This window comes from Odocoileus virginianus, chromosome 7, assembly GCF_023699985.2.
Source record: "Odocoileus virginianus isolate 20LAN1187 ecotype Illinois chromosome 7, Ovbor_1.2, whole genome shotgun sequence".
Lineage (NCBI taxonomy): Eukaryota > Metazoa > Chordata > Mammalia > Artiodactyla > Cervidae > Odocoileus > Odocoileus virginianus.
This window is the reverse complement of record NC_069680.1, coordinates 53661743-53674196: the sequence shown is the minus strand read 5'-3', so window position 1 is coordinate 53674196 and position 12454 is coordinate 53661743. Positions and strand designations below refer to the sequence as shown.

Genomic DNA, 12454 nt, shown 5'->3' with positions numbered 1-12454 from the left:
GTGAATGTACAAAAACTTGGTGTATAAACTAAAGCCACTCAGAAAAGCAAAGTAAAAAAATATTTTTTGAAAACAAAAGGATAGTTTCAATATTTTACACAGGTTTATAGGAACAAAAGATTTATTTTAAAAATGGCCATTTAAAATCTTTTATTCCACAAGAAATATTCTGTGGATCCCTGAACATTTTGGAAAATGTACAAAATTGCAGAAAGTAAAATAAAAATTGTCCTCAGACTATGAGTCAGAAATTACCACAGGCAACACTTTAGTGTATGCAAATCTCATTTTTTATCCATGGGATGCAAAACTAAAACAGACATAATGTTTGCATACACACACACAATTTGTGATAATGGAAAAAGTGGTCCTTCACTCTGATTTCTAATTATGACAGTGCTATGAAACAATACTTGATATATTTATTATATATTAAAATAACATAAAGCATTTATAAAATGACAATTACTAACAGGATTTAGTTCTAACAGATAGCATTAAATTATTTCACCAAATTCCAGATCCAAGGAATGTGTGTGTGTATATACACATATATAGACACAGAAATGACATGACACAGTACACACTGGCATTTTCACATAACACATCATGGAATTTTTCTCTTCAAATATTAGTCTACAGTATTGATATCTTCACTACATTCCACAATGATATCTGCATGGTTTAAAACAGTCCCGTATTTATAGGCTTTTGGTTAATTTCCAGATTTCTGCTATTGTGCTGTATTTAGTCGCTCAGTCATGTCCGACTCTTTGTGACCCCATGGACTGTAGCCTGCCAGGCTCCTCTGTCCATGGGGATTCTCCAGGCAAGACTACTGGAGTGGGTTGCCATGCCCTCCTCCAGGGAATCTTCCCAACCTAGGGATCGAACCAGCGTCTCCAATGTCTCCTGCATTGCCAGGCAAGTTCATTACCACTAGCGCCATTTGGGAAGCCTCTCTTAAGGTACAGGAGGAGTTAGTTCCTCAGGGCAAGAAGTCTAAAAAGGAATTTTCTTCAAACTTTCTCTGGAGTCTAAAGAATACTGTGACCACAGTCAAAAATCATATTTTCCCATGGTCATAGTTTCATAGCCAAAATTTAGACCAGATAGTGCTCAAATTGGCCCTGATAACAAGGGCAGATTGGTCCCAGCACGGATTGTCCCTCTGTGGAAGTAGGGGTCTTAGTTTGATCAGCCCCAGGATGTTGATTATAGGAGAAAGTCTTGGACATAAGGGAACTTCAGTCCACTTTCCTATCCTATGCCAATAAAGAGCTAATATTTTCAGGCCATTTTTCTTATCCTTGGATCACAGCTATAGGTTGACCAGTCATTAAAAAATTTTTTTTCCAATAAGTTCCCAGGTGGGGTGTGGAAACTTAGAGGAAGTGCATCCCATATTAGCTTGAGCAGTTTGTACCAGATGTCTTCGCACTATTGCACATAATACAAAAAAAATTTCTGTGCACACTGATATTCACTTCTTAATTGTGATGTTGCTTCATAGAGTATAGACATTTTTGCCTGTTACCAAATATGCCCTGCAGAGAAGGAGTTCTACTTTACATTCCTATACATTGCCAATCGTGTGCATCATGATTTTTTTTAAAAGTTTGCCAGCTAAATAAGAGAAAAATAATCATCTCATATGTTTTAGTAGTTCAAGTATGAGTTTTTTTTCCAAGTATTTACTGTTTTTCCGATACATGAAGTGTATGATATTCTGTTGTCTACTTTCCTGTTTTGGTTTATTTTTTAAAAAGAGTTCTAGAATAGTTTTATTTTTACAGAAAAATTGGGAAGATAGTATAGATAGTTCCCAATAGTTCCCACTGAGTCCTATTAACACTACCTTGTATGAGTATGGTATATCTGTCATAATTAATAAATCATTTAAACTATATTATGAACTAAAGTCCAGGCTTCCCTGGTGGTTCAGATGGTAAAGAATCTGCCTGCAATGTGGGAGACCTGGGTTTGACCTCTGGGTTGGGAAGATCCCCTGGAGAAGGGCATGGTAACCCACTCCATTACTCTTGCCTGGAGAATTTCATGGACAGAGGAGCTTGTCCACAGGCTACAGTGCACTGTGTTGCGAAGAGTCAGACATGACTGAGTGATTTTCACAAAGTCCATACTTTATTCAGATTTCTTACAGTTTTTACTTAGCATCCTTTTTCTGTCCCAGGATCCCATTAAAGATAGCATATTTACATGCTGTCTTCCCTTCTTAGGACTCTTGGCTGCAACAGTTTCTCAGACTCCTTGGGAAACGATCTGGACAGTTTTGAGGAATATAAATCAACTACACTGTAGGAATACCAGACCACCTGACCTGCCTCTTCAGAAATCTGTATGCAGGTCAGGAAGCAAGTTAGAATTGGACACAGAACAGACTGGTTCCAAATAGGAAAAGGAGTACATCAAGGCTGTATACTGTCACCCTGCTTATTTAACTTATATGTATCTCACAGTATATCATGAGAAACACTGGGCTAGATGAAGCACAAGCTGGAATCAAGACTGCCGGGAGAAATATCAATAACCTCAGATATGCAGATGACACCACCCTTATGGCAGAAAGCGAAGAACTAAAGAGCTTCTTGATGAAAGTGAAAGAGGAGAGTGAAAAAGTTGGCTTAAAGCTCAACATTCAGAAAACTAAGATCATGGCATCCGGTCCCATCACTTCATGGCAAATAGATTGGGGAAACAGTGGCAGACTCTTTTTTGGTTCCAATACCACTGCAGATGGTGACTGCAGCCATGAAATTAAAAAGACGCTTACTTCTTGGAAGGAAAGTTATGATGAACCTAGACAGCATATTAAAAAGCAGAGACATTTGCCAACAAATGTCCATCTAGTCAAGGCTATGGTTTTTCCAGTGGTCATATATGGATGTGAGAGTTGGACTGTGAAGAAAGCTGAGCACCGAAGAACTGATGCTTTTGAACTGTGGTGTTGGAGAAGAGTCTTGAGAGTCCCTTGGACTGCAGGGAGATCCAACCAGTCCTTCCTAAAGGAGATCAGTCCTGGGTGCTCATTGGAAGGACTGATGCTGAAGCTGAAACTCCAATACTTTGGCCATCTGATGTGAAGAGCTGACTCATTTGAAAAGACCCTGACGCTGGGAAAGATTGAGGGTGAGAGGAGAAGAGGATGACAGAGGATGACAGAGAATGAGATGGCTGGATGGCATCACCAACTCAATGGACATGAGTTTGAGTAGACTCCGGGAGTTGGTGATGGACAGGCAGATGGACAGGGAGGCCTGGTGTGCTGCAATCCATGGGGTCGCGAAGAGTCGGACACGACTGAGCGACTGAACTGAGCTGAACACTATAGGAAACTGCTCTACCAGCATCTGTCTGATGTTTCTCTTATGATTAGGTACGGTATGGGTTTTGGTGAGGAAAATCACAGAAGCACAGTCCCATCACATCATATCATATCAAGGGCACATACTATTAGCACGGCTTGTCACTGTTGATGTCAAGCCTGAACACCAGGCTGAAGTGGCGTCTGTTCGACCTGCCCTTGTAAGGTTACTCCCCCGCCCCAGCCTGCTTTCCATGCTGCGGTCTTGAGAAGGACGTCACTACCACGGGCCATGCTCCAGTGAGGAGCTGACCTCTATCTCCATGAGGGTGGAGTCGCTATATAAATTATTTGGAATTCTTCTGCATGGAGATTTGTCTATTATTCCCCAGCCATTTATTCAAGAATTTATTTACATCAATATGAACTTGTATGTTTATTTTACACTTCTTAGGTTTTAATCTGTTACTCAAAACCTTTGAACGGTGGGAGATCTTTCAGTTAATTCCGGTGTCCCTTCGATTTACCTCTATAATTGGGAGGGACTTTTTTTTTTTAAGCAATTACTAATTACTTTCTGGCACTATAAAATGGACCTGGCTCCAAAAAAAAAAAAAAAAGGACCTGGCTCATACCATGTAATAATTCCTGTTGCATTCCTAGAATCAACCACTTCTCCATGGAGTCTTGGTTTCTTTTATCGGACAGCGGTATTTAAGACTGTCTGGTATTTAAAATCTGAGTGCTAAGTGTGCTCACTGTTACTGGAATGTAGGTGATCCAAGGCCCTTCTTTGTGTGTTTTGTATGTTAGCCAATATCTTTCTAGGTTATTATCTTTTGCTTTTGTTTATGAAGTTTGTTCAAATACATAATGTATTACATTTGCCAGGGCTGCCATAACAAAATACCACAGACTGGATGGTTAAAACAATAGAAGTTTATCGTCTCATAGTTCTGAAGGCTGGAAGTCCAAGGTCAAGGTGTGGGCTAGTTCAGTTTTTTCCTGAGGTCTTTCTCTTTAGATTGTAGGTGGTCAGGTTCTCACTGTGTCCTCGTGTGGTCATACCTTGGTCTGTGTGTGTCCTAATCTCTTCTTCTTGTAAGAATATCAGTCATATTGGATTACAGCCCATTCTGAATACCTCATTTTAGCTTACTTGCCTCTTTAAAGATCTTATCTCCAAATACAGCCACATTCTGAGATATACTGCAGGTTAAGATTTCAACATACAAGTTTTGGGAGAGGGACACAATTCAGCCTGTAACACATACTAATTTAAGGACTTTCAAATAAGTGTTTGCATTTAAATATGCATTCTTAGACTGAAAGCAAGTGAATATTTATATCTTTATATGAGAGATAGAGAGAGAGATTTTTAGTTCATTTGTAGTTTATCTGAGGGAGGGGGGATGGGCTATAAATCCCTGGCGACTTATCCTTCAGAAAGCTGAACCATGCGTTTGGGGCTCATGTCACCAGGTCTGAGGAGTAACAAGTCTTCTCCTGCTCGGGATTTTATCCTCGCCAACTGAAAGTCACATTATTAACACTCTCCGTTATCTAATAATACTACCCTGTGAATGCTACCTCACCAGAAGCCAACTCCCAGACTCCGGCTATGAGATTGTGAGCTGTGCCACAGAGCCTCGGGCTTTTCAGTCTAACCTTACAAGAGGCACAGAGGATTTCCAGCTTAGTGGTTTCTAAGAAGAAAGTTGACTTAGCACCTGAGGTGTAAACGAGAACACAACTCTCAGGTCTGCTGTGTATTCATCCTCACTGCCAACCTAAGGTGCAATCCCACCGTCAGCCACCGCAAATAAAGGTTTACAGATTCAAGTTAATCATTTCTGTCTACTTTGTAGTTCCTTTTAGAACCGGGACACAATCAACATGTTATCTTCCATATTCTCATACAACCTAGTACTAGTAGCTGGATTTAAATTCAACATGAACTTCTCCATCACTATCAGTGTATGAATCTTTTACTTCTCCTTCCCCTGCTATATCACGCATTCAATCTGTAACTCGGGTTTCTCCTTGGGGAGCACCCACGCATCCACCGTCTTTTATTTATATACCAGTGGCCAGTGATACATTTGGGCCTGTGCCATCTCATCTGACTTCCTCAATGGTTTTCCCAGCACAGCTCTGGCTCCACGGTCAGATCCGTCTTCCTAACACACCTGCTGTACTGCCTTTCCCAAAGACTTTAGTAGCTGGCCTCTTCACCTGCTTGCCAACCGGCCCATGTGGGGGCTCATCAGAAAGTAATTTGGAAAACCACTGCCTTATATAAACCATCGGTTCCAACATGGTTTCCTCCATATGCCTCTTGTATTCCTGCTTCAGTCCTGGAGTGTGTGCTTCCTCCCTGCAAAGTCTCCTTTCCTCCTTATCCTCCCCTCCCTCCCTCCCTCCCTCCCTCTCCTTTCTTTCTTCTATTTTTTTTTCCTGGCTAAATTAACTTTTTCCCATCAAGATCCCACCCTCTTCCATAGACTTCTAAATTACTTTTATTGTGAATTTTAGAATTTGTTAGCATTAGTCATTTTTCCTTTAGCATACTCTATTTTAGATTGTTTGAATTCTTAATGTATATATAACTGACTTCGAAAATAATTTTCTTACATATAGTAAGATTTGGTGCTAGTTGGTGCTATGCATACGGGTGTTTTTGCCTTTATTTTTTAACCTCTGTATTGAATAGAACCAGTCAAATGAACAAATATTATGTCCCTAACACCTAAATGTTGTAAAGAGTAGAAACCAATAATGGATTTCATTTGGAACATGGGAAAGATTAAATGTCTTAGTGAATAGTGGGACAATTTTTAAAGACCACCACTGTTCATATTATAATTTATTATTGCTCCAATGAGAATATTACTGGATAATTTATTACTAACATTGTAATATTTTCTCAGTTAATTTTTGGGTTCATTTTCTTTAATATTGGGCTCTGCTGTAGATGTTTGCAACCTGGGAGGTCAGGCATAAAGCCAAAGCGTGAGCACATAGTGTACAAAATCAAATAAAGTTTATTTTAGAAGGCCACCTACAAGATAAACTTACAGTTTATAAAGGGAGTATTTACTACAAATAAACTTGACCTACAAATACGAATATCATTTCAGTTACAGAGGCAGGAAGAAATAGTTGCTCATTTCCTCTTAATCTTATTTTTGCCTAAAGAGGTGAAAACTTTGCCAAAATACTCATAATACCCTTCCCTCCCGTTAAGGTAAAGTTGCCTATATGAACACTGGCTAGGCTGAAAAACACTGTTTAAAAAAGGAAATAAAATTTATGGGAATGCAGTAGTGAAGACGGTTCTTGTATCATTTTTCATATATGAAAAATACTTGAAATAGCTATCTTCTGGACAGATGTTAAGACACAATCCATCTTCCACCAAAATTGTTTGAAAATTACATGTTCAAAGGGCAATCTAAGAAGTAATGAATAAGGGTGCACTCAATACTAGAATTAATGTCATCAAAGCATAAAAGTTAAGCATCAACTCATAAAAAATTGATTAAATACTTTTCTGATTAAGATTCTAAAAAAGAACTTATTGCAGAATTTTTGGAAGATATACAAAAGCATAAAAAAGACAATAAAAATCACCAAGAAATTCCATGACTGAATAAACCATCTTTCTTTTACAAATGTATTTGTTATGATTTTTACTAAACTTTTCACAAGCCTGATATATCACTCAAAGTCTTTCAAACTTTAAAAAATGCATCAATAATATTTTAATAACAAACTGATCAATTTAATTAACATTTAAACAAATTACAAAGCACTAATTCCAAGGATTTAAACTTCCTTTTTTATTCCTCTTGTCATTCTTTTAAAAACACTGAAAGGGCTTCCTTGGTGGCTCAGTGGTAAAGAATCCGCCTGCCAATGCAGCAGACACGGGTTTGATCCCTGAATCCAGAAGATTCCACATGCCGCAGAGCAACTAAGCTCGTGTGCCACAACGACTAAGCCTGTGCTCTGGGCCCAGGAAGCACGTGTCAGGACTGCTGAAGCCTGCACGCCCTAGAGTCCAGGCTCCACACCAAGAGAAGCCACCACGATGAGAAGCCCAGGCGCTGCAATGAGGAGTAGCCCCCGCATGCCGCAACTAGAGAAAAGACCTAGAAACAAAGCACCGGCACAGCCAAAAGTAAATAATTAAAAAAATGAAAAATAAAGTCACACACAAATAGAATAGTGTTATTAACGCAAATCCCTCTATCAGCTAGTTTTTTTAACTGTAGTTGATTTACAGTGTTGTAATTGCTGTAGTATAGCAAAATGACTCAGTTATACAGACACATGTATTCTTTTTCATTATGGTTTATCCAAGGATACTGAATACAGTTTACTGTGCTATAAAGCAGGATCTTGTTTATCCATTATATATATAAAAGCTGGCATCTACTAACCTATAACTCCCAGTCCATCCTTCCTCCACCCCTACCTCCTGGCAGCCACAAGTTTGTTCTCTGTGAGTCTGTTTCTGTTTCCTGGATGCGTTCATTTGTGTCATGTTTTAAATTCCACATATAAGTGATATCATATAGTATCTGTCTTTCTCTTTCTGACTTACTTCACTTAGTATGATAATCTCCAGTTGCATCCATGTTGTTGCAAATGGTGCTATTTTGTTCTTTGTTATGGTTGAGTAGTATTCCACTGTATATAGGCACTACATCTTTATCCATTCGTCTTGATGGACATGTAGGTTGTTTCCATGTCTTGGCTATTGTGAATACTGCTGCTATGAACATAGGGGTGCATGTATCTTTTTGAATTATAGTTCTGTCTGGGTATATGCCCAGGAGTGGGATTGCTGGATCATATGATAATTCTATTTTTAGCTTTCTGAGGAACCTCCATACTGTCTTCCATCATGGCTGCACCAACTTATATTGCCACCAGCATTGTAGGAGGACGGGTCCCTTTTCTCCACACCCTTTCCAGCACTTATTTGTAGACTTTTTAATGATGGCCATTCTGACAGGTGTGTGATTTTGATTTTCATTTCTCTAATAATTAGTGATGTTGAGCATCTTTTCATGTGCCTATTGGCCATCCGTATGTCTTCTTTGGAGGAATGTTTATTTAGGTCTTCTGCCCATTTTTTTGATTGGGTTGTTTGGTTTTTTTGTTGAGTTACAGGAGCTGTTTTTATATTTTGGAGATTAAGCGCTTGTCTGTTGCACTGTTTGCAAATATTTTCTCTGTCTGTAGGTTGTCTTTTCATTTTGTTTACGGTTTCCTTTGCTGTGCAAAAGTTTGTAAGCTTGATTAGGTCCCATTTGTTTATTTTTGTTTTTATTTCTAGTGCCTTGGGAGACTGACCTAAGAAAACATTGGTATGATTTATGTCAGAGAATGTATCATGTAGTTTTAAAAATTATTAACAGTGATCCAGTCTTAACATTTTGGCATTATCTTTTCTAGTTTTTCTACAACCTTTTACAACATTATCTTAACATTTTAAAGACCAATATTAAAAAAATTCTAATTATGTTATATCATAATTTAAACATAATCAACTGACATCTTAGAGCACATACACTTTTATCCTTACAAGTCTCTATAATTACTAATAATAGCAATTATTTATCAACATTTCATATTAGGCAGGATGTTAAACACTTTTGATATATCATTTCAACTTAGTTCTCATACTAACACCTAGAGATAGGTGATATTTTCATACCTATTTTACAAATGCAAAAACTGAGGCTTACAGAAGTTTAAAAAAAAATCCAGTGTTAAATATCTTGTAAGTTTATTGGCTACAATTCAAAGTCAGGCACTCTACTGCAAAATCCACACTTAAAAATCACTATTTATTTCCTAATGACATATCGTAGAACTGGAATAGCTAAGTCAAAGGGGCTGAGATTTTGAAGATCTTTGATATATATTGCCAAATTGCTCTTTGGAAAAGTAACATAATTTATATTCTTATAAAGAATGTATAAAATACCCATTTAAGGACTATGTAACAACACAAAAGTCAAATAAGTAAAATACAGTACGAGAGTCAGTGGGCATCTTTTCCAGGGGATGAACTGCGTTTTGTAGATAATATATGGATTAGAACAATCACGTGGTGCATAAATTGATACTTAAAAGAGGAAAACATCCCCAAATATTACAATGATGCTAACATTTAATTTCAGAACTATCTTAATTTCCCCTGAATTGTACTTGTATTACAAGTTACTGCTCTAATAACAGAATTCTGACTGTAGTTTGCTAAAAGTAAGCATAACAAATAGCTCATTGCTGCTAATAAACCATAAAACACCAATACGTAATATGACCATACTCATTGGCACCTGGGGTTGCTCGGTTGGCAAATTCTCTTTATTGCACTGCTTTCAGAATCATGCTCCCAAACAAACAAAAAATGTTATAGTGTTCTACTACATTACAGGACAAACTCAATGAGAAGAGAGATTAACTGGAATGGAATAGCTAATATTAAAGAAACAAAACATAGGATCAAAAGTCAGAATGACGAGAGACAGATGTACCAGGCTCGTTACGGCGAGTCAGTCATAATTAACAAGATACCATGTACAGTCTTAAAGAGCAATGCAAAATAAAACATTCCGGGCCCTCATCACAGAGTATAAACAAACCCCATCTGTCTGTAATTCACTTTACACTAAAGACTGAGACCAGTGAAGTGCACATAAAATAACCTGACCTAAGGATAGTAAACATGCAGAGGTCTCCCAGCTGCTCATTCCTGTGACCAAGAGAGAAACTGCTACTCATTCACTTCACTCTTTTCTGCCGACCCTGTCTCGGAAACTTGTCAACACAGCACCAACATGAGTTCACAACAAAGGACAGACGCTAAGTGGATTTAACTTGCCATTTTTTTGTTTGTTTTTGGTCATTCTTGTTCTAAACCTTTATTTCTCTAGGTGGTGTCATCCTAAATTGGGATCAAGCTCGACTACCAGGTTATGTTCTTAAACATCACACGTATCTTCTTTGAGGGAAAGTCACTTTAACGGAATTATTATTTTTTAATGATACATTCTTGTTTCTTCTTGAAGTACAGTGTAAGAAACTGCCATATGAAACTCATGACTATAAATAACAGGGGAACAGTATTAAGAGCATTGTGTATTATATCGGTATTCCTGTATGTTAAATCTCATATGTGAGATTTACCTTGGAATTCAGTACTTAGCTTTCTTTGAGAAAATGATGCCCTACCTTCTATCTGATAAGAATTATATTGCTCCTTTTTTCCCTCCCGACTAGTTGCCAGGAAGCCGATAGGCAAAATTTGCTGTTCAACCATCACGGGCCTTAAGATTGGCATATTTATACAGTTCTTGTATTCACAGGTTTTTATTTTCTATTTTGATTGCTATTTTTTCCTATTCTTAATTCTCTAATTTTTCTTTATTTTCTAACATACATTTGGCAAATGATTTCTCAGATAATTTGAAAAAACACAACAGAGCATACATAAATAGTCAAAATGTACTGGTCACGACGGCTAAGCACAGAATTCAGCTCTGTGGTACCAGAGAACCAAGAAAGGCATTTTTTAGTTTGGGGAGCCGAGTTTGGGAACCATGGGTAGTTCCCCAACTTAGCCACAAGTTAAAATATTTTGGAGGGCTTCTTTTTAAATACTGTTTTTGTTTAAAACGTATAGGTAATCTGAAAAATAAAGTAGAAAATGTAAAGTAAAAATCTCCCATTTTGAAACACTCTATTTCACCAAAGAAGCATGCAATTTCTAGAATAGCTTATGGTTAACTAATTTGAATATAGAAAACACATGAATAGTCAAACGGTAAATACTCAAACTCCTCATTTCCTAATTATCTTATTCAATTTTGCTAAGCTCTTGAAGTTATTTCTGCCTATTCTATGTGTATAGTGGAAATACTAAGTACTGTGGGTGTCTCTTCCCAGCTCCACATTCGGTGACATCACACTGGCAGCGTGAAACAGGCAATTATTGTTGGGAGTATTTACATCATGGAAATTGGTAAATGATATGAATCAGTCCCTTTGCTCCAGTTGTTAAGCATTCCCAGCACTCCACTGTCTATATGTCTTTCAGCCAAGTGAAACTATAGTGTGCTTCTATCAGGAGGACAATGAAATACTATATGTAGAAAGAATTCACAGGATTTAGTCCAAACAAAAAGGCAGGCTATTCTGGCAACCAAGTTTATATTTATAAAAGGCTTCATGTAAGATAAAGAGGACAAATGTATTTTGCCCTCTATCATAGTTAACTCTGTGTTTGAATAGATCAATTCTGTTTGAAGATTAGGTCTCTCACATTAACACAGACTCTGAGTTTTTAAAATAAAAGCAGAATTTTAAACACGAGGGAATTTTAGAAACAATCTATTTTATAACAGTAGTTTTCTGAATTGTTTCAAAGTAGTATTTTTCCCCTCAGAGGAAATCTTTTCTGGGATCATCAAAAAATAAGAGATGAATGCAAATAAATGAGACAAATGCGTTAAGTTGTCCTAGAGAATTTAATTTAGTTTCACTGATTGTAGAATCCTCTGAGGAATCCTAAACCCTTGAACTATTTGAAAAGCTCTCTATAAATGGTTTAGAAGCTCCCAAATCTGTCCAGATACAAGGATCAACTGGGAATGAGAATCTTTGGAAGTGGGGCTGAAGAATCTGAATTTCTGAATTCTGCGTCTTCAAGAAACTAAGGTGTGATGACATTAGGTTACTTTAGTTTTGGATTAAAGCTGATTATGATTAAGCAATATGCAGTCCATATGCAAAGGTCAAAGTGTATTTTTAAAAGTAATGTGAAAATGACTATAGGCTATCTTGACTTTTGCCAAACTGTGTCCTTACTTAAGCACTAAATTAAATGTTAAGAGATTATAAGGAAAAAGAATTTTATAAAGTGGTAAAAATTAGTAAATCCTTGAAAATAATAAATTTGTGCCTGTTTATGGCCAAATGATCACAGCTGGTACAGGGTCCAGTGATAGTCCATGTATCTGTGTATATCCATGCTAAATGAGTCATTATGCTACTGTTTAAGCAGCCATCAGATAGCAGAAGTTCTGCATGATTACTGCTAAATAATATGTA

The 12454-nt window shown here is 37.3% G+C and overlaps 1 protein-coding gene across 2 annotated transcripts in view; it reads right to left on the bottom strand.

Moving 5' to 3' along the window:
* The window catches only part of REEP3 (receptor accessory protein 3), a 100262-nt gene that overhangs the window by 50599 nt on the left and 37209 nt on the right, over positions 1-12454 (bottom strand). The gene's annotated exons all lie outside the window — the stretch shown is intronic.